General features: G+C 47.9%; 1 long non-coding RNA gene across 1 annotated transcript; it reads left to right on the forward strand.

Moving 5' to 3' along the window:
* The first annotated feature begins 1070 nt into the window (after window positions 1-1070).
* LOC143828850 (uncharacterized) lies at window positions 1071-19513 on the forward strand. The gene is made up of 3 exons (XR_013227935.1): window positions 1071-1191; window positions 17420-17569; window positions 19408-19513. It is a non-coding gene; the product is annotated as an uncharacterized LOC143828850 (long non-coding RNA).
* The last annotated feature ends 362 nt before the right edge of the window (window positions 19514-19875 follow it).

Genomic DNA, 19875 nt, shown 5'->3' on the forward strand with positions numbered 1-19875 from the left:
AGACTCCTTCGGGTAGAGAAAAGCGGCATCTAAGAACCAACTCTTCTTCTTCTTCAGTAATCTTAGGGATCTCTAAGCCTCACCTCCCTCACAGGGTGTCTGTTGTGGGGAGAGGAAAGGGAAGGTGAATGTAAGCCGCTTTGAGACTCCTTCGGGTAGAGAAAAGCGGCATCTAAGAACCAACTCTTCTTCTTCAGTAATCTCAGGGCTCTCTCAGCCTCACCTCCCTCACAGGGTGTCTGTTGTGGGGAGAGGAAAGGGAAGGTGAATGTATGCCGCTTTGAGACTCCTTCGGGTAGAGAAAAGCAACACATAAGAGCCAACTCTTCTTCAGTAATCTCAGGGCTATCTCAGCCTCACCCACCTCACAGGGTGTCTGTTGTGAGGAGAGGAAAGGGAAAGTGATTGGAAGCCACTTTGAAACACCTTCGGGGAGAGAAAAGTGGCATATAAGAACCAACTTAAGGCCAAAGCCGAGAGTGAGCTAAGATTATATGTACATTCTGATGTACACATACATCGGAAGGACTTGATGGCTCGTAACACACACGAGCACTGTAGCTAAATACACCTCCTGGCCAGTTCTCTCAGGCGGTAACAAGCTGTAGCCATTTTGTGCTTCCAGTCCGTTGCCCCCCCCCCCCAGCAGTTCTTGCTTCCGTAGACTGAGGGAACCGCTGAGTTGAGATCTAACAATATTGTGTGTCACTTCAGCACTCGGTTGGGCCTTAAAAGCGCCCTTTTCATTCTTCCCCCTCAGCGCCGACAGAAGGCCTCTGTTGCGTCTCTTTCATCCCAGACAAAAGTTCTCACACCGCTGTTGGGCCTATGCGGAGAAATCTTTTGTGCCTTCCGAGACAGTGGAAAGACGGAGCCCTTCTGGTCTCCGTGTTCTTTGCGAAAGGGGGATTAATGGGGAACAAACTCGTCCCGCTGCACGGGGCCCGCGAAGAAATGAAGCTGTTGAGGCCGTCCATCACGCCAATTACGGCCGCCATTGTTTTAGTGACAGTGCTGTTGAGAAACAGGGAGATGGATCCGTCCCAAGGAGATTCCCCTGCCCGATCCGAGAGCAGCGATATATTATGTTGTTGACAGATTCGCCGGAGGAACTTCAGCGGAGCTTCGGCTGGTTTCTTTCTTCCTCAACTGTGTCTATTGGTTTCGATTTATTTCACAAGATTATGCAAAGTAAGAGAGCCCTGTAAGACAAAAACGCTTTCTTTCTTTCTTTCTTTCTTTCTTTCTTTCTTTCTTTCTTTCTTTCTTTCTTTCTTTCTTTCTTTCTTTCTTTCTTTCCAATCTCAAATGCAAAACAGGCAGAAGACAGAACATTAGCTTTTTAAGATGTACTTAGGGTCTGATCTACAAAATACCAACTTACAAAAAATTTACAGTTCCAGATGTAAAAAAAAAAAAGTCTTAATCCTTTTCAAGCTGACCCGGCCGTTAAGAATTGAACTGCAGCCATAACAGATACAGTTCGGTATCCTTTTTCACACTTTGGTCACCTAGATGCCCCTGGAAAGACTACAAGCAGGACACAGGGACTACAAGCAGGACATGGATGAACACAAGAGCCAGCTTGGTGTAGTGGTTAGGAGTGCGGACTTCTAATCTGGCGAGATGGGTTTTCCACGCTTCCCTACATGCAACCAGCTGGGTGATTTTGGGCTCACCACGGCATTGATAAAGCTGTTCTGACCGAGGAGGAATATCAGGGCTCCCTCAGCCTCCCCTCCCTCACAGGGTGTCTGTTGTGGGGAGAGGAAGGGAAGGCGACTGTAAGCTGCTTTGAGCCTCCTTTGGGTAGAGAAAAGCGGCATATAAGAACCAACTCTTCTTCTTCTTCAGTAATATCAGGGCTCCCTCAGCCTCCCCTCCCTCACAGGGTGTCTGTTGTGGGGAGAGGAATGGGAAGGCAAATGTAAGCCGCTTTGAGACTCCTTTGGGTAGAGAAAAGCAGCATATAAGAACCAACTCTCTTTTTCCCTGGGGGTTCACGGGGGCTCTGGAGAGGTTCTGTGGCCTTTCCCCGCCTGGCTTAATGGGCTCAGCCAAGCTAGAGAACTGGTGGTTTCCATTTCTCCCTATCCCCCTCCCAAGCATGACCAAGTTATCTTGAGGTTACTGTGTCTGGGAGGGCTGCAGTCGGCATGCCTACTCCCACCTTTAAATGGAGGGGGAGGGAGAGAAAGAGGTAGCCCTCAGAATTAAGCTGGCCCATAACAGCCACACTGGCAGGGCCCTACCTCCTCCTTTCCTCCACCCCCCTTAGTGTCAGCCAGGGCCCGACCTTGTGGAACATCATGGGGGAAGGTAGGGAGCCAGGACTCTTTGGCCTAGTCAAGATGGCACTGGGAAGTTATTTGTGGAGGGAGTCCAGCAGTTCTTCTCAGCTTCTGCCCTCCTTTCCGGCCTACATTAGGCAGAGCTGCCGCAGTAGTAGTAAAAATAATGAACTGGGAGGGGTGGGTCCCAGTGAGGAGACAAATATAGAATAATACAGACGCACTGGGAAACCAATATGGTTGGACTTATATAGAGTCGCCTCTCTTCAGTTTCAGTAATTCTTTTATTCTTATTTCACACAAGTCCCATAAGAATAAATAAGTGGAAGTGGAATAAGAATAAGAGTAAATGAAATAAGAATAAATAAATGAGAGCAAGTGAAATAAGAATAAAAGAATTACTGAAACTGAAGAGAGGCGACCAATATGGCAATAAAAAATATCCAAATTGGACTTATATAAAGTCCAATTTGGATATTTTTTATTGCCATATTGGTTTCCCAGTGCGTCTGTATTATTCTGCAGTAGTAGTAAAAGCAAGGGGAGGGAGAAAAAGGAGGGCTTATGGTGTCGGTGGTGATGTCACTTCTGATGTCATCATGTCACTTCTGGAGTGTGGCCCGCTGACATCATTTCTGGGGCTCCTTGAAACCTGAAAAAATATTCCAGGGGTTCCACTGGGGTCAAAAGTTTCCTAAAGGCTGAGACAGACACTCTCCCAGGTTAGTCAGGGAAAGGGTTATGCTCAGAAACCTAACAGCGGTGAACAGTGAAAGGCTGCAGCAGAAGGCCATCATGGCAGTCTTCAAGGGTTCCAGGACATGTGGCAGTTCCCCCGCCCATCCTTATGGCTGTTCTATTATTGGATACTGCTGAAAGTGGTTTGTCTCTTGCCATTTCACATTAACTGGAAAGCTGCTGTAAATCTGGCAGCCAACACGCAGCTGCAAAATATAACAAGACATAACAAGGGGATAGGATTTCTAGTCCCTGGCAAAGCTCCTTCCTCCTCTCGGTGACAAGCAGAAGAATACATTATGTAAATCAAGCAAAGATATGCAAATCGTATTCATTTATAGAAGGATTTTGCTTCTCTCTGGAGCATTTGAGTGGCCAAAGAGGGTGATGGCTTCTTACGGCCTCCTTGTTTTATTTAGAATGAAACAAGCCAAAAAAGGGTGTCTGGGTTTTATTTATACACAAAATTCATAGCCTGAGTTTCTTACCATGTCAAAGTAGCATACAATTCTCCATCATACAGGGTTGCCACTCATTGGCAGCAACCAGCAAGTGTCCAGGGGGAAGGGGTAGAGTAGTATGTTGTTAGAAGATGGGGTTTATCAGTTCCGAGGCAGAACTAGAAATGCTGTTATGTCGCTCCAGGAATAGCCAGAAACTCTTTGGTAAACCATAGAGTTTCCAGTGCAATATAAAGTTTCTAGAGCAACATGACATCACTTCTGGGTTTTCCCCAGAAGTCACAGGATGCCATCATCCAACTGCAATGTTTTTCCTTCCTGCCAGCCCAGTAACATCTTAAGATTAATACACCTTCTAGTAGGGTATAAGCTTTTGTGAGTCACTGTTCACTTATTAAGATCTTCTTCATGAAGATCAGACCTTTTCACAATCAGTCCTTTCTAGGAATTGTTGAAAACCTTGTGGTTTTTATCATAGAGTTTCCAGAGATCCCAAAAGAGGCATGACATTACTTCTGGGGAAAATCCATCAGTGACATCATGTCATCAACCCTATCTCAGCCCCCAGTCTCCCACTGGTTGTCAGGCTGCAGCTCTAAATCGGCTTGGGCCATAGAGCCATGGGGAAAGTCCTAGACTGTTGAAATGGAGGCCACTTTCTGGACATGTTGCATTCCTCAGTTTGTTGAAGGGGGCGGTCTAATGGCAAGCCTAGGCTAGTGAAAACGTTTCTTGCTAGCAAGATTTTAATAAGGGCTCTTCTTATGTTCTTATAAAGGCCTCAGCCTCTCTGCCCTGTTGTTGGCCCTCCAGAGGAACCATGTGAGACAGGATGCTGGACTAGATGGGCCACTGGTTTGAACCAGCAGGGCTCTTCTTATGCTCTTATGAAGGCTTTGGCCTCTCTGCCCTGTTGTTGGCCCTCTGGAAGAACTGGTTGGCCCCTGTGTGAGCCAGGAGGCTGGACTAGATGAACCACTGGTCTGCCCTATCAGAGCTCTTATGCTCTTATGAAGACTTCGGCCTCTATGCCCTGTTGTTGGCCCTCCAGAGGAACTGGTTGGACACCGTGTGAGAGTGGATGCTGCACTGATCCATCAGAGCTTTTCTTGTGTTTCTAACATAAAAACATAAGTTGAATTGTCCCCTGACACTGCCTCTCAGCAACATGGAGCTTACTTGTTTTGGATTGTTTTCTACAACCCCTAATACCTGGGGGATACCTTGATTATGAAGAACCTTGGTATAGATCAACCGCTGGCAAAAAACAGAGATGTTTTGTTCTCCAAGTTTTTAAAATAGCAGTTCTGCTTTTGCCAGCAGATGTAACCCCCCCCCCCCCCAATCTTTTGAGCTTAATCTACTTCAGCCTGCCTATATGCTAATGCCCATGTCAACAAATACCTTAGTGGCCATTAAGATGAAAGCAGATAATAATATGGGGAAGAGACTGTTTGTGACCCTGGGGACACAAACATTATGTTGAGCTTGGCATCATTAATCTTGTGGCCAGAAAAGCACTGCATCAGCATGTTTAATGAGAGGGTAAAATGCCAGCCATAAAAAAGTTTCTCCAAGCAGACAGAGAAAGACAGGCCTCATTGCAAAGATAAACCATGGCAAGTTTCTTCTGTTCCCTTAACCACTGACGAGGATATCCCAGGCTAGCTTAGTCTTCTCAGATTGCAGAAGCTAAGCAGTGTCCACCTTGGTGAGTAATTAGAAGAGAGACCACCAAAGAAGTCCAAGGATGCTAAGCAGAGTCAGGTGATGAGAGACCACCTCTGTCCACATCTCTTGTCCTGACTTGAATGGCCCAGGATAGCACGATATTCTCAGATCTCAGAAGCTAAACAGGGTCGACCCTGGTTAGGATTTGGGTGGGAGACCATAAAAAAGGGTTACGATGCAAAGGCATGCAAGGGCAAATCACCTCTGAGTATATCATGCCTTGAAAACCCTATGGGGCCACCATAAGTTGGCAGCAACTTCACAGCACTTTATACATTCATATTAAGGATCTGAATGGCCCAGACTAGCCCAATCTTGTTGGATCTCAGAAGCTAAGCAGAGTCAGCCCTGGTTACTACTTGGATGGTAGATCATCATAGAATCATAGAATCATAGAGTTGGAAGGGGCCATACAGGCCTAGTCCAACCCCCTGCTCAACGCAGGATCAGCCCTAAGCATCCTAAAGCATCCAAGAAAAGTATGTCCCTCAACCTATCTTCATATGGCTTGGTTCCTTGGCCCCAGATCATCTTCGTCGCTCTCCTCTGTACCCTTTCAATTTTATCTACGTCCTTCTTGAAGTGAGGCCTCCAGAACTGCACACAGTACTCCAGGTGTGGTCTGACCAGTGCCGTATACAATGGGACTATGACATCTTGTGATTTTGATGTGATGCCTCTGTTGATACAGCCCAAGATGGCATTTGCCTTTTTTACCGCTGCATCACACTGCCTGCTCATGTTTAATTTACAATCCACAAGTACCCCAAGGTCTCGTTCACACAGTGTTACCTAGAAGCGTATCCCCTATCCAGTAGGCATGCTTTTCATTTTTCTGACCCAGATGCAGAACTTTACACTTATCTTTATTAAATTGCATCTTGTTCTCATTTGCCCATTTTTCCATTGTGTTCAGATCTCGTTGAACTCTGTCTCTATCTTCCGGAGTATTTGCCAGTCCTCCCAATTTGGTGTCATCTGCAAACTTGATGAGTAGTCCCTCCACCCCCTCATCTAGATCATTAATAAATATGTTAAAAAGTACCGGGCCGAGCACCGAGCCCTGAGGTACCCCACTACTCACCTCTCTTCAGTCTGATGAAACACCATTGACAACAACTCTTTGAGTGCGGTTCTCTAACCAATTCCCTATCCACTTAACTATCTGAAAATCCAGATTGCAGTCCTTCAACTTATAAGAGTAGAGGCTCCTAAGAGTAGGAGCTTCAACTTATAAGAGTAGAGGCTCCTAAGCTGGTGTGCCGGGTCTGGTTGCCGCACCTCCACAAGTAGCTTGCTGGTCACCTTGGGATCCTCACAGTCTTGATAGTGCTATTCTCACAAAGCAGTCGTATCAGAGCTCTCTCAGCCTCACCTGCCTCACAGGGTGTCTGTTGTGGAGAGAGGAAGGGAAAACAATTGTAAGCTGTTTTGAGACTCCTTCAGCCAGTGCAAAGCAGGATATAAAAAACAACTTTTCTTCTCCTTCTTCTTGCTTTCCCCTGAGCATAGAACTAGGATCACTGGTGGAATGGAGAGAAGTAGTTTTGAATTTCTTATGTTATGTAGGGGGTTAGACTCAATGACTCTTGAGGTCCCTTCCAGTTCTGTTTATATAAAGTCATCTGCAACTTGACAAGCAGTTTCCACCACCAGTCTCCAGTCTCCCCTTCCATTCTCGATACATATTCCTAAATCATCAGCTATTAGCAGTCAACTGTCCTAGTAGTAGGGTCATCGACATAAGGGTGGATCCTGGAATTCTCCCAGAATTACAACTGATATTCAGTCTACAGGCTACTGATATTCCCCTGGAAAAAATGGCAGCCATGAATGGTGGACTCCATGGAATCACATCCCTGCTGAGCCCCATACCCCAAATTCCACCTTTACCAGGCACTGATCCCAACTCTCCACAATTTTCCCAAGTGAAAGTTGGCAACCCTATTCGGTAGTCACTGCTTGCCACAACTTAACTGGAGACATAGGCTCCTGTCATGTTTTTCCTTGTCTTATCTCTCTGGTCTTTTATTGCCTACCTGTTCCACCATTCTTCTAAGAATTTCATCTTCGTGTTCTTAGCACTCTCCTTCTCCATTTGATCATCACAGTGGAACAAGTTGGATGGAGAGAGAGTGATTGACTGAAAATGAGCTTTACAGCAGTGTGAGGATTTAGACATGAGTTTCTCTGGTGATGCCCTAACCAATACACAACATGGCAAGAGAAGATGGGGAAGATTGTATACGGCACTGGTCAGACCACACCTGGAGTACTGTGTGCAGTTCTGGAGGCCTCACTTCAAGAAGGACGTAGATAAAATTGAAAGGGTACAGAGGAGAGCAATGAAGATGATCTGGGGCCAAGGGACCAAGCCCTATGAAGATAGGTTGAGGGACTTGGGAATGTTCAGCCTGGAGAAAAGGAGAGGGGACATGATAGCCCTCTTTAAGTATTTGAAAGGTTGTCACTTGGAGGAGGGCAGGATGCTGTTTCTGTTGGCTGCTGAGGAGGGGACACGCAGTAATGGGTTTAAACTACAAGTACAACGATATAGGCTAGATATCAGGAAAAAAATTTTCACAGTCAGAGTAGTTCAGCAGTGGAATAGGCTGCCTAAGGAGGTGGTGAGCTCCCCCTCACTGGCAGTCTTCAAGCAAAGGTTGGGTACACACTTTTCTTGGATGCTTTAGGATGCTTAGGGCTGATCCTGCGTTGAGCAGGGGGTTGGACTAGATGGCCTGTATGGCCCCTTCCAACTCTATGATTCTGTGAGTCTAGTTCAGCAGTGGAAGGGGCTGCCTAAGGAGGTGGTGAGCTCCCCCTTACTGGCAGTCTTCAAGCAAAGGTTGGGTACACACTTTTCTTGGATGCTTTAGGATGCTTAGGGCTGATCCTGCGTTGAGCAGGGGGTTGGACTAGATGGCCTGTATGGCCCCTTCCAACTCTATGATTCTATGATTCTATGATTCTATGATTCTATGATTCTATGACTAAGGATGGGCACCAACCAAACCATGAAGCAAAAGTTTGCACTGTTCGTGGTTTGGGAACAGAAGTTCATGACAGGTTCGTCATCACAAACATCCACATTTAGAGCAGTTAATGGCGGTTTGTGGATGGAGCAGAAAGCGGGGATTTAAAGGGACTCCCTTTAAGCCTCACTATTCCCTGAAAAAGCTGCAGGTGGTCTTTTGCAGTCCCATTTAAAGTTTAAAGGGACTGCAGCTATAGCGGGCTTATTGCAAACCCTGTTTAAAGGTGCTGAGCTGTTTTTCAGGCTTTCTGCAAACTTTGTTGAAAGGGACTGTGATTCCTTTCAACCAAGTTTTCAGGGCAACCAACTGGACAAACCGGCTTGGTTCAGAAATGAGCCTTCTGATATCTTTTGTGGTTTGATTCGTGGTTTGGCCATGAGCTATGAACTGAACCGAATTTTCGTAGTTTGTGCCCATAGCCCTAAGGGAGACCATCCTTTTCAAAGTTCTACTAAGGACACAATGATATGAGTTCAGACATCTGGGAATGCAAGTTTCTTGCACTGATTTCTATTCCTGCAATTCTTTCTGGCTCCCAGAAGGAGAATTCCTAGAGGTTATGGGATCTGTGCGTTGGAATAGAAGTAGTGAGGGTTAGCGGATTGGAATCAGAAGGAATAGATGGATGAAGTAGAATCATAGAATCATAGAATCATAGAGTTGGAAGGGGCCATACAGGCCATCTAGTCCAACCCCCTGCTCAACGCAGGATTAGCCCAGAGCATCCTAAAGCATCCAAGAAAAGTGTGCATCCAACCTTTGCTTGAAGACTGCCAGTGAGGGGGAGCTCACCACCTCCTTAGGCAGCCTATTCCACTGCTGAACTACTCTGACTGTGAAAATTTTTTCCCTGATATCTAGCCTATATCGTTGTACTTGAAGTTTAAACCCATTACTGCGTGTCCTCTCCTCTGCAGCCAGCAGAAACAGCATCCTGCCCTCCTCCAAGTGACAACCTTTCAAATACTTAAAGAGGGCTATCATGTCCCCTCTCAACCTCCTTTTCTCCAGGCTGAACATTCCCAAGTCCCTCAACCTATCTTCATAGGGCTTGGTCCCTTGGCCCCAGATCATCCTCGTCGCTCTCCTCTGTACCCTTTCAATTTTATCTATGTCCTTCTTGAAGTGAGGCCTCCTAGATCAACATCTTTCCTCCATGGAAGAAGAGGAAACAGGAGCAATTTCAGACCTTTGTCATTTTTCACTCTGCCTGCCAACATCTGCAGCTGTTCCTCTGTCTGGGTCCTATAACTTTGGGAATGTTCTTTCCCAGGTGAGAAGAGGTTGCAGAGAAACTGAGAGGAATGCAGGAAAACTCTGCCCTCCTTGCAACAAGTAGTAGGATAGAGACCAGCAAGTAGTTTGGAAACTGAACCCAAGCAATTCTACACCTGCCAAGAGACTGAGGTAGGAAACCCCCGGCCTCTCTTGCTGGAGAAACAGGATAGAGGTATCATAAATAAAATATTGCTACGTTCCTCCCACTTCCCAAAGCTGCAGGACGTACCATGGGTCAGTGCTTAGCGGATTCAGTTTCCTTTGGATAAGAAAACGCCAGATTTAAGATGCCTTAGTTAGATGGACTTTATTTACAAACGCACTGGGGGAGCCTAAAGTGGAAACACACAAGAAGTGTGTGATACCTTCCACCTCCCTTTTTGTGTTTGTTTCATTTGCCGCCAAGGGATGCAGTGATGGCGACAGGAATAGAAATCTTTCAAAGGGAGTTAAATAGATTAATCGAGGATAAATTTATCAGTAGCTACCAGCCATGGCAAATGAGAGGAACTTCCACATTCAGAGGCACTAAACCTCTGAATCCCAGAGCGAGGAAGCAACAGCATGGGAAGGCCTTGGCCTCTATGCTCTTTTGTTTGATCCTCCAGAGGAACTGGTTGGCCCCTGTGTGAAACAGGATGCTGGACTGGATGGACCCCTGGTCTGATCCGGCAGGGCTCTCCTGATGTCCTTAGGAAGGCCTCGGCCTCTCTGCCCTGTTCTTGGCCCTCCAGAGGAACTGGCTGGCCCCTGTGTGAGACAGGAGGCTGGACTGGATGGACCCCTGGTCTGACCCAGCAGGGCTCTCCTGATGTCCTTAGGAAGGCCTCGGCCTCTCTGCCCTGTTGTTGGCCCTCCAGAGGAACTGGTTGTCCCCTGTGTGAGACAGGAGGCTGGACTGGATGGACCCCTGGTCTGATCCAGCAGGGCTCTTCTGATGTCCTTAGGAAGGCCTCGGCCTCTCTGTCCTGTTGCTGGCCCTCCAGAGGAACTGGCTGGCCCCTGTGTGAGACAGGAGGCTGGACTGGATGGACCCCTGGTCTGATCCAGCAGGGCTCTTCTGATGCCCTTAGGAAGGCCTCGGCCTCTCTGCCCTGTTGCTGGCCCTCCAGAGGAACTGGCTGGCCCCTGTGTGAGACAGGAGGCTGGACTGGAGGGACCCCTGGTCTGATCCAGCAGGGCTCTTCTGATGTCCTTAGGAAGGCCTCGGCCTCTCTGCCCTGTTGTTGGCCCTCCAGAGGAACTGGCTGGCCCCTGTGTGAGACAGGAGGCTGGACTGGAGGGACCCCTGGTCTGATCCAGCAGGGCTCTTCTGATGTCCTTAGGAAGGCCTCGGCCTCTCTGCCCTGTTGTTGGCCCTCCAGAGGAACTGGCTGGCCCCTGTGTGAGACAGGAGGCTGGACTAGATGGACCCCTGGTCTGATCCAGCAGGGCTCTTCTGCTGTTCTTAGGAAGGCCTCGGCCTCTCTGCCCTGTTGCTGGCCCTCCAGAGTAATGGGTTGGCCACTATATGAGATTGGATGCTGGACTAGATGGACCCCTAGTCTGATCCAGCAGGGCTGTTCTGATATTCTTATGTTCCTCAGGGTGGAGTAGAATAGGCTAAATTTTTTTTGAAGGTGAGTAAATGAGAGCCCTACTCTGATGTCCTGTTACTTCCTGTCATGTGCTTGCAACTTGCTTAGTGCGGCGACACAAAAGGCCAACGGCCCTTGTTTTAGAGCCTCATTTTTACTTTACGTATTGCAACAAAGGAATCTTTTCCAGTTATTTTTTCTTTTCTTTGATAATAGAGCAACATTCATGGCACACAAGCACTCCTGCCATACACCCTTTGTGCCAACCCACATCCGGACCCCAGAAGGGTCCGTTGCCCCCCAGGATACTTACCTTCAGCCAACTCCCACCTCTTCCTTCCAAAGAACTGCCAGGTTCAGTTTTCTTACACAATACAAGTGTTGAGCCCATATCCCACCCCTGCAGGCAAAATGGTCCATTCCAGAGAACACCCACAGCCATTAAAGGAACACAAAACATTCTTTGGTCATATCCTGCATTCCACTCCAGAGTTAACCTCAGGCAAAACTGCTGCAATAGTCTCATTCATGGTGATCGGACGGGAAATTCACATTCATATTTTTTTTGGGGGGGGGGATCACACCTGCATGGTCAGAAGAGATTTTAGCTCATAGAATCATAGAATCATAGAATCATAGAATCATAGAATCATAGAATCATAGAGTTGGAAGGGGCCATACAGGCCATAGAAATATTGAATCATAGAGTTGGAAGGGGCCATACAGGCCATCTAGTCCAACCCCCTGCTCATCGCAGGATCAGCCCAAAGCATCCTAAAGCATCCAAGAAAAGTGTGCATCCAACCTTTGCTTGAAGACGGCCAGTGAGGGGGAGCTCACCACCTCCTTAGGCAGCCTATTCCACTGCTGAACTACTCTGACTGTGAAAAACTTTTTCCTGATATCTAGCCTATATCAGGACTTAGTTCTGAGTAAATATACTTGCCTTGACATGGATGATCCTGGCTGGCTCAAATACATCACATACCGGAAGATAAGTAGGGTCAGCCCTGGTTAGTGCTTAGATGAAAGACCACCAAGGAAGTCCTGAATTGTTACAGGGAGACAAGCAATGACACACAGCCTGTGCTCATCTCATGCCTTGGAAACCCTACAGGGGGACGTTGGCAGAATATAAAACCATGGAGTCAGCCCTCCAAAGCAGCCCTCTTCCCCAGGGTAAATGATTTCTGTTGACTCTCCAGCACCCACCTGGAAGTTGGCTACCCTAGAAGAAGAGTTGGTTCTTATATGCCACTTTTCTCTACCAAAAGGAGTCTCAAATCAGCTTACATTCGCCTTTCCTTTCCTCCCACCACAACAGACACACTGTGAGGTGGGTGAGGCTGAGGGAGCCCTGACATCTCTGCTCACTCAGAACAGTTTTATCAGTGCTGTGGCGAGCCCAAGGTCACCCAGCTGCCTGCATGTGGGGGAGCGCAGAATCGAACCCGGTTCGCCAGATTAGACGTCCACACTCCTAACCACTACACCAAACTGGCTCTCCTAGTCCGCTAAATTCATCTGGGAGAAGGCAGCCACATAGCTTAGCATGCCTCTCACACAAACGTGAACAAAGCAATTGCCGAGTGCCGGAAGATGTCATTTCAGGAGGGAAAGCACATCTCCTCAGCCGCTCAGAGAGGCTGAGGAAACAGCTGAGCTCTCTAGCAGAACATCACGTGGGAACCCTCAGGAGGCGATAGTGTCTATGACTTCCCCGTGTAAAAACAATGACACCTGAAGAGGTCCTGATGCACCAGTCTGGAGACAATCAGCTGGCTGACAAGCGGCGGAGAGCCTGGGAACAGCCGAGCCGGGCTCTAGATGAGGGAGATACGGTTTCTCGTCACGCTTAACGTATCATTAGGAAGCAATCATTTTAATTTAGACACATCATCCCAAGGCTATGAGTGGTCTCACCTGAATGCGTTACTTAAGGCCTAACAATTCTATTCATCGGGATAAGAGTCTTAAATGGCATTGATTTTTTTTTTCTTAGCAGGGGGGAAAAAAGAGACTTGGGCAAAAAGATCTTTCCAAAGCATTCTATTTTTCACAGAATTAATTTTGAGGTCTGCGACGGAAGGAGGATCTGTTCGTTGGATCTGATAGATTCTGAAAGGTCTAATTGAAACTGGTCTATAGATATGCAGCGTGGCCAAGCCCTGCGAGGAAAGGCCGAGGGACTTGGGAATGTTCTGCCGGGAGAAGAGGAGGTGGAGAGGGGGCAGGATGGCTGTCTTTATCTGGAAGGTTGTCCCTTGGAGGAGGGCAGGGAGTGGTTCCTGTTGGCGGCAGAGAATAGCACCCGCAGGAATGGGTTTAAACCAGTGGTCGCCAACCCCCAGTCCGGAGACCGGTACCGGTCCGTAGATCAGTCGGTACCGGATCGTGGCTCCTCCTCGTCCTCCTCCCCGGCTGCTGCCTCAGGGGCTGCCCTGCCACTCTGCCGCCAGCTCACCTTTGGTGCTCTCCAGTGGCCGCCATGGCTGGGACTCCCCCTTGGTGTGGCACTGCGCAGCTGCTGCTGACAGCGCCCCCCAGTGGGCAGTGGGAAGTCAGGGGAACCGGCAGGAAAGCAAGTGGAGCAGGGGCTCAGGTGGCAGCGACATCCCTCGGCAAAAGACTACCCCCCCCAGGCCTCAGTGAAATAGTTAAGCATTGGGCCCCCGGTGATAAAAAGGTTGGGGACCACTGGTTTAAACTACATGTAGAACAGTACTGGCTAGATATCAGGGGGGGGAAATGTCCACAGTCAGAGTAGTTTAACAGATAAATTGGCTGCCTACGGAGGCAGACTCTCAATTTTATCCATGTCCATATTGAAGTGAGGCCTCTAAAACTGCACACAGTACTCCAGATGGGGTAGGACTGATACGGGACTGTAACATCTTGCGATTTTGAAGCGATACCTCTGTTGATACAGCCCAAGACTGCATTTGCCTCCTTTACTGCCACGTCTGTGCATATTTAGCTCACAGTCCACGCGTTCCCCAAGATCTCATTCACAAATCTATGAGAAGTTCACAGAAGTATATTTGGTGATATAGCCCAAGACTGCATTCACATTCTTTACCACCACATCACAGAAGAAGAGCTGCTTTTCTCCTTGCAACACCCCCACCCACTTTACCACCACATCACAGAAGAAGAGCTGCTACCCAAAGGAGTCTCAAAACAGCTTACAAACACCTTTCTCTTCCTCTCCCCACAGCAGACACCCTGTGAGGTAGGTGAGCCTGAGAGAGTTCTGAGAGAACTGTAACTGGCCCTAGGTCAGCCTGCTGGCTGCATGTGGAGGAGGGGGGGAATCAAACCCCATTCACTAAAGAGGCTGCTTCTCTTTAACACTGCATCAAGCTGATGTAGGGACTGACAGTAAATCCAATGCAGAGTTATTCCCGTCAAAATATATTGATTCAGCCCAAGATTGTAACCAGGGTGTATTATGCAGCACGGAAAACTCGCAAAATGACTGCCAAAAACAACGTCTTAGTTTTTAATTCTTAACGTGGCACCATTTTCGCAGCACAAAATCCATCATGCTATTTTCGTTTTTGCATTGCAAGCACTGCCCACAGTTCTGGCAGCATTTTTTCAGCAAGGCTTCTGTAACTAGTTTTACGGTGACTTTTCTTGTGTGATGGCACCGAGGATGGTGTTCTCTTATGTATAAATGTTAGCATGTTTTTGGTCTCCTCCCCTTTTCTGCTCACAAGCCCTCATTTACCAATGGGAGCTCAAGCGCCTGCTGCTGATACTCTGCCTTTGTCGGCAATCACGTGAATATGCCATTTGCCCTGGCAACTGTATTGCTATGTATTGCACTCAGGCATCTGGGTGGGGGTTGGCAGTGAGGAGCGTCAGCAGATCCAGGGATGACAGGGCTCCTAGGGCCACCATAGTGAGTGTGTGTGTGGAGGTTGCTGGGTGGGGTATGCCATCAGGTGGTTCGTCTTGACTTAGTGAGTGGGTGGGGGTGTTGCAAGTCCAGCATCCCACCCAGGAGGTGCGGCAAAGCCAGAGAAAGGGCCATATAATTGACTGCAGAGGAAAGCAATGCATGCATAATAGGCCCAGATTTGTCGTTGAAATCTCACTGATGCTCTTCCCATGCCACATGGGGGTGTTTGCCGTTCAAAGGCACTCGGGGACAACGAGCCGACCTTGCAGATGTGTCTCGACTAGCGAGTCATTTGCGAAACTGTTTTCTCGCAAATAAATTTCCATTGCAAGTGCTCTTTGTTTAAGGAATATTTTTGAAACCTGCCACAGGGAATCATCCACTTTTAAGTGATGCGCCCAGTGATCTAATTTTCACGGCATTGCTGTCGTTCCTTGGTTGGGCACAACACAGCTTGATGCCACTCTACAGAGTGAAGTGTGAAAACAAGAATGGAACGTGTTGTGTATGCAAACTGAAAGAGATTGTGCAAGACTCTGGGCTTGAGACATGAGGCTGGGATTCTGAGCCCTTACTTGGAATTCGCTGGCCCTGGACTCTTAACCAAAATTGACCTATCAAGAGTCAGACTAGAGGTCCAATCATGGGCCTCCATTAAGGACCAATAGCGTGCTGTGGCAGGAGTTCTGAATTGTATACAAGTTCTACTGTTTGCTCGTCGGTTGTTCAGGATTTCTGTTTCCACTAAAGTGGTTGGAGCCAAGTGTTCGTGTCCTACTGAATTCATGGATTTAATAGAACGGACTCCTTTCATCTAACAGATATAAGCAGCTCTGATGGCCTGTAGAATGGTTGGCGCTGGCACATGTTTGACACATGGGGCAGTTCTGTCCCATAATCTGACTTGTCAACAGCCCTGTCTGCCACATATGCAGCACTTGGATGAGCTTCCCTATTGTGTAAAGTGGGGATGGCCATTGGCACCTCTCCAGGTGCCTGCCAAGTGTTTTGAGAACGTGGGTGAGGCCAGGGAGGCATGTGATTGACCACTGGTGATCTGACAAGCCGGACAGATTGCTTTCACGGCAGCTAACACCACAGCATGGGCGTCTTTTGTGGCTTGGTCTGCCTCCTGTTGCAGCAGTTCACAGTGCCAAGAGACAGGATGTTGGACCCCTGGTCAGATCCAGCAGGGCTCTTCTTATGTTCATATGAAGGCCTCGGTCTCCATGCACTGTTGTTGGTTGTCCAGTGGAACTAGTTGGCCACTGTGTGAGATGGGGTGTTGGACTACAAGGACCATTGGTCTGATCCAGCAGGGCTGTTCTTATGTTCATATGAAGGCCTCGGCCTCCATGCTCTGTTGTTGGTTGTCCAGTGGAACTAGTTGGCCACTGTGTGAGATGGGGTGCTGGACTACATGGACCATTGGTCTGATCCAGCAGGACATTTCTTATGTTCTTGGCCTCCATACCCTGTTGTTGGCCCTTCAGAGTCTCTGGTTGGCCACAGTATGAGTCAAGATGCTGGACTAGAGGCATCAATGGTCTGATCCAGCAGGGCTCTTCTTATGAAGGCCTCGGCCTCCATGCCTTGTTGTTGGCCCTCCAGAGGAACTGGTTGGCCACTATGTGAGTCAGGATGATAGACTAGAAGTATCACTTGTCTGATCCAGCAGGACCCTTTTGATGTTCTTATGGGGGCCATGGTGTCAAAGCCATGTGACCACAAGTTTTTGCCATGTCTTATGCATTCATATAGAGCTTCTTGTGGTGCAGAGTGGTAAGGCAGCAGATGTGCTGTCTGAAAGCTCTGTCCATGAGGCTGGGAGTTCAAACCCAGCAGCCGGCTCAAGGTTGACTCAGCCTTCCATCCTTCCGAGGTCGGTAAAACGAGTACCCAGCTTGCTGCTGGGGGGTAAACGGTAATGACTGGGGAAGGCACTGGCAAATCACTCCGTATTGAGTGTGCCATGAAAACGCTAGAGAACATCACCCCAAGGGTCAGACGTGACCCAGTGCTTGCACAGGGGATACCTTTACCTTCATGCATTCATATATTTGTTCTGTTATATCTTGTGTAATTAGTTAAGGTAGGTAATTATAACCCCATTTTGCTTGGCATGTCTGTTTATTGCAAAGTAGGGTTCAGCTGGCCTGGATGAGCCCTAAATCCATTGGGTGTTTGGGAACAAGTTAACTCCCCAACCTTGGGGCTAGAGGCAATGGCTATAAATAACTTGCATGGGAGGATGACATTTGGAGGCTTTCAGTCTCAAACCTGAGTTTGGAGGGATTGTTGGGGGAGAGGGCAGATAAGAGGGCTGTCCCAAGGTACATTAGTCTTAGTAAGAATGTAGAGATCATTCTATTTTCATCATTCTATTTTCAATAAACAGATTTTATTCAATGGAATCCACTTCTTGAGAGGAATTGACTGGAGTCTCAAATCTGGCCTCTATGCCCCGTGACTGGCCCTCCAGAGGAGCCAGTTGGCCAATGTGTGAGACAGGATGCTGGACTAAACGGACCCAAAAGAGAACGCTCAGGTAGGAAACAGAGGAAGCATCATGGCAGGGCCAGCGTCCCAGGGCCCTGGCAGATGCCCCACCACATGGTATGCTGACGTCAGCCCTCTCTTGGGCGAGGCTTTGATTGGAGGTTAGCTGCCTGGCTAAATCGCCCCGATGTGACTCATGGAACAGTGATGTGTTTAGCGCTCTCCTGAAAGGCGCAACCAGGCCCAGGTTGTCTGGGGCACAGCATGTTCCCTTTGAGATAACATCATTTCCTCTTCCAGTGATGGATCATCTTCTGCTGCAAATGCCAAAAAGGGGGCTGGTGCAGCCAGCTCTTTATCAGGGCCCTGCAGAATGTCTTGCAGACCAAATGCTCAGAGGAAAGGCTGCCTTCGGTGGAGAGGGGGTCTGAAACATTCACTGAAAGACCCTCTGCTCATCCCGGCAGGGGAGAGGAAGACTGGGACAATTTTGGTTCCAGCAAACAGGAACTCGGGGAACCTTCTATCCCTTGCCTGCTGCCTGTAGTTTGGGCTGTGTGTAACTTTTGACATACCCTGTCACGAGCCAGGCTGGTAGATTCTGGACCAGCCCGAGCTGGAGTTCTGCTGCGCCCTTTCGCTTTGTTTGCCTGAAGTGTATTTTGTTGTCCTTTTCGTAAGCTGCTTTGAAACCCCAGTGGGGAGACAAACACAGCTGAAGTTTCTAGATAATAAATGAATAAAAATATATAGATCAGGAAGCATGCTGTGATAACACTGTGGCTCAGATTGAGATCAACGTTTTCACATGGGATTTCTCCCCCCAGGACACAAGTTTACTGCTTCCCTCTCCCGTGGCACACCCAAATTAGGGTTGCCAAAACTACTGGTCTGATTGAGCCCCCCTTTTTCCAGATGGACCTCACCCTCCCTGAATTCCTCACAACTTACCTGAACTTGGAAGAATGTTGTAATGGGATGACATCTCCTGGAAGAGACATAAGAATGCTGGTATTGTTGGGTTGGGCGGATGTTCTGGTCTTTGGGCAAAACTCTGTGGTTTGAAGCGAATTCTACCATAGAGTTTTGCCCCAAAGCCAGAGCATTGTCCCTCTATGACTCTAGCATGCTGATGTCTCTTCCAGATGATGTCAGCATCTCGTGGTGCTCCTCCCACTCCCAGAATGCTCCACCCACCCCCTGCTGACAGTGTTGAAGGACCTGGCAACCGTAGAAGAAGCCCTACAAGGAAAGGTTGAGAGAGGGATGTGCAAGGAGCAGATTTGGACTATTTTTGATTCTGTCTGAATTGATTCGAACCAAATTACCTATAGTGTAGTCTTGATTCGACCAAATCACAGTCAGAGTAGTTCAGCAGTGGAATAGGCTGCCTAAGGAGGTGGTGAGCTCCCCCTCACTGGCAGTCTTCAAGCAAAGGTTGGATACACACTTTTCTTGGATGCTTTAGGATGCTCTGGGCTGATCCTGTGTTGAGCAGGGGGTTGGACTAGATGGCCTGTGTGGCCCCTTCCAACTCTATGATTCTATGATTCTATAGGCTAGATATCAGGAAAACATTTTTCACAGAGTAGTTCAGCAGTGAAATAGGCTGCCTAAGGAGGTGGTGAGCTCCCCCTCACTGGCAGTCTTCAAGCAAAGGTTGGATACACACTTTTCTTGGATGCTTTAGGATGCTCTGGGCTGATCCTGCATTGAGCAGGGGGTTGGACTAGATGGCCTGTGTGGCCCCTTCCAACTCTATGATTCTATGAAATCTCTTTGGATAAAAACTTTCTTTGGGGCTCAACATTTTCTTCATACCTTAAAAAGAAAAGAAAAAAACTTTTCATTTTGCTAGTTCTCAGATCACATTTTGATCCCTTCCAGAATGGTGCCACAAGAAATGCGAGTCTATTCGTCTTTACAATGAATTGATTCTTCCCTCATACAATCAGAATTTCTCTATTGGATTTCTGCTGGAACTGTCACCTAGGAAAGGAGGTTTATTGCCCTGGATGGATTCCAGAATTGGTCTCTCGGGAAACTTCAGTCAGGTTTGTACAAAATCAGCTCTGATCAATGGCAGTTCTTTTTTTTTTTAATCCATGCTCTCTGTGTGAGCCAGGAAGTGTGTTTCAAATCATTTTCCCACAGGCGATTTTCAGAGCATTTTCCCACAGCTGACACATACATCTATTTGTGTTAAGTGTTGTTTTTCTGACCACAGGACCCTTGGACACTTAGCAAGCTGCTACCTTTACAAGAAGTTGAGTTTCCAACATTGCCTGGGGTGATTTAGGTTGTCTACGTGTGTGAAGGGCCATCAAGTCAGGGGTGACTTCATTTCCCATGAGC

Source organism: Paroedura picta, chromosome 2, assembly GCF_049243985.1.
Source record: "Paroedura picta isolate Pp20150507F chromosome 2, Ppicta_v3.0, whole genome shotgun sequence".
NCBI classification, from domain to species: Eukaryota; Metazoa; Chordata; class Lepidosauria; order Squamata; family Gekkonidae; genus Paroedura; species Paroedura picta.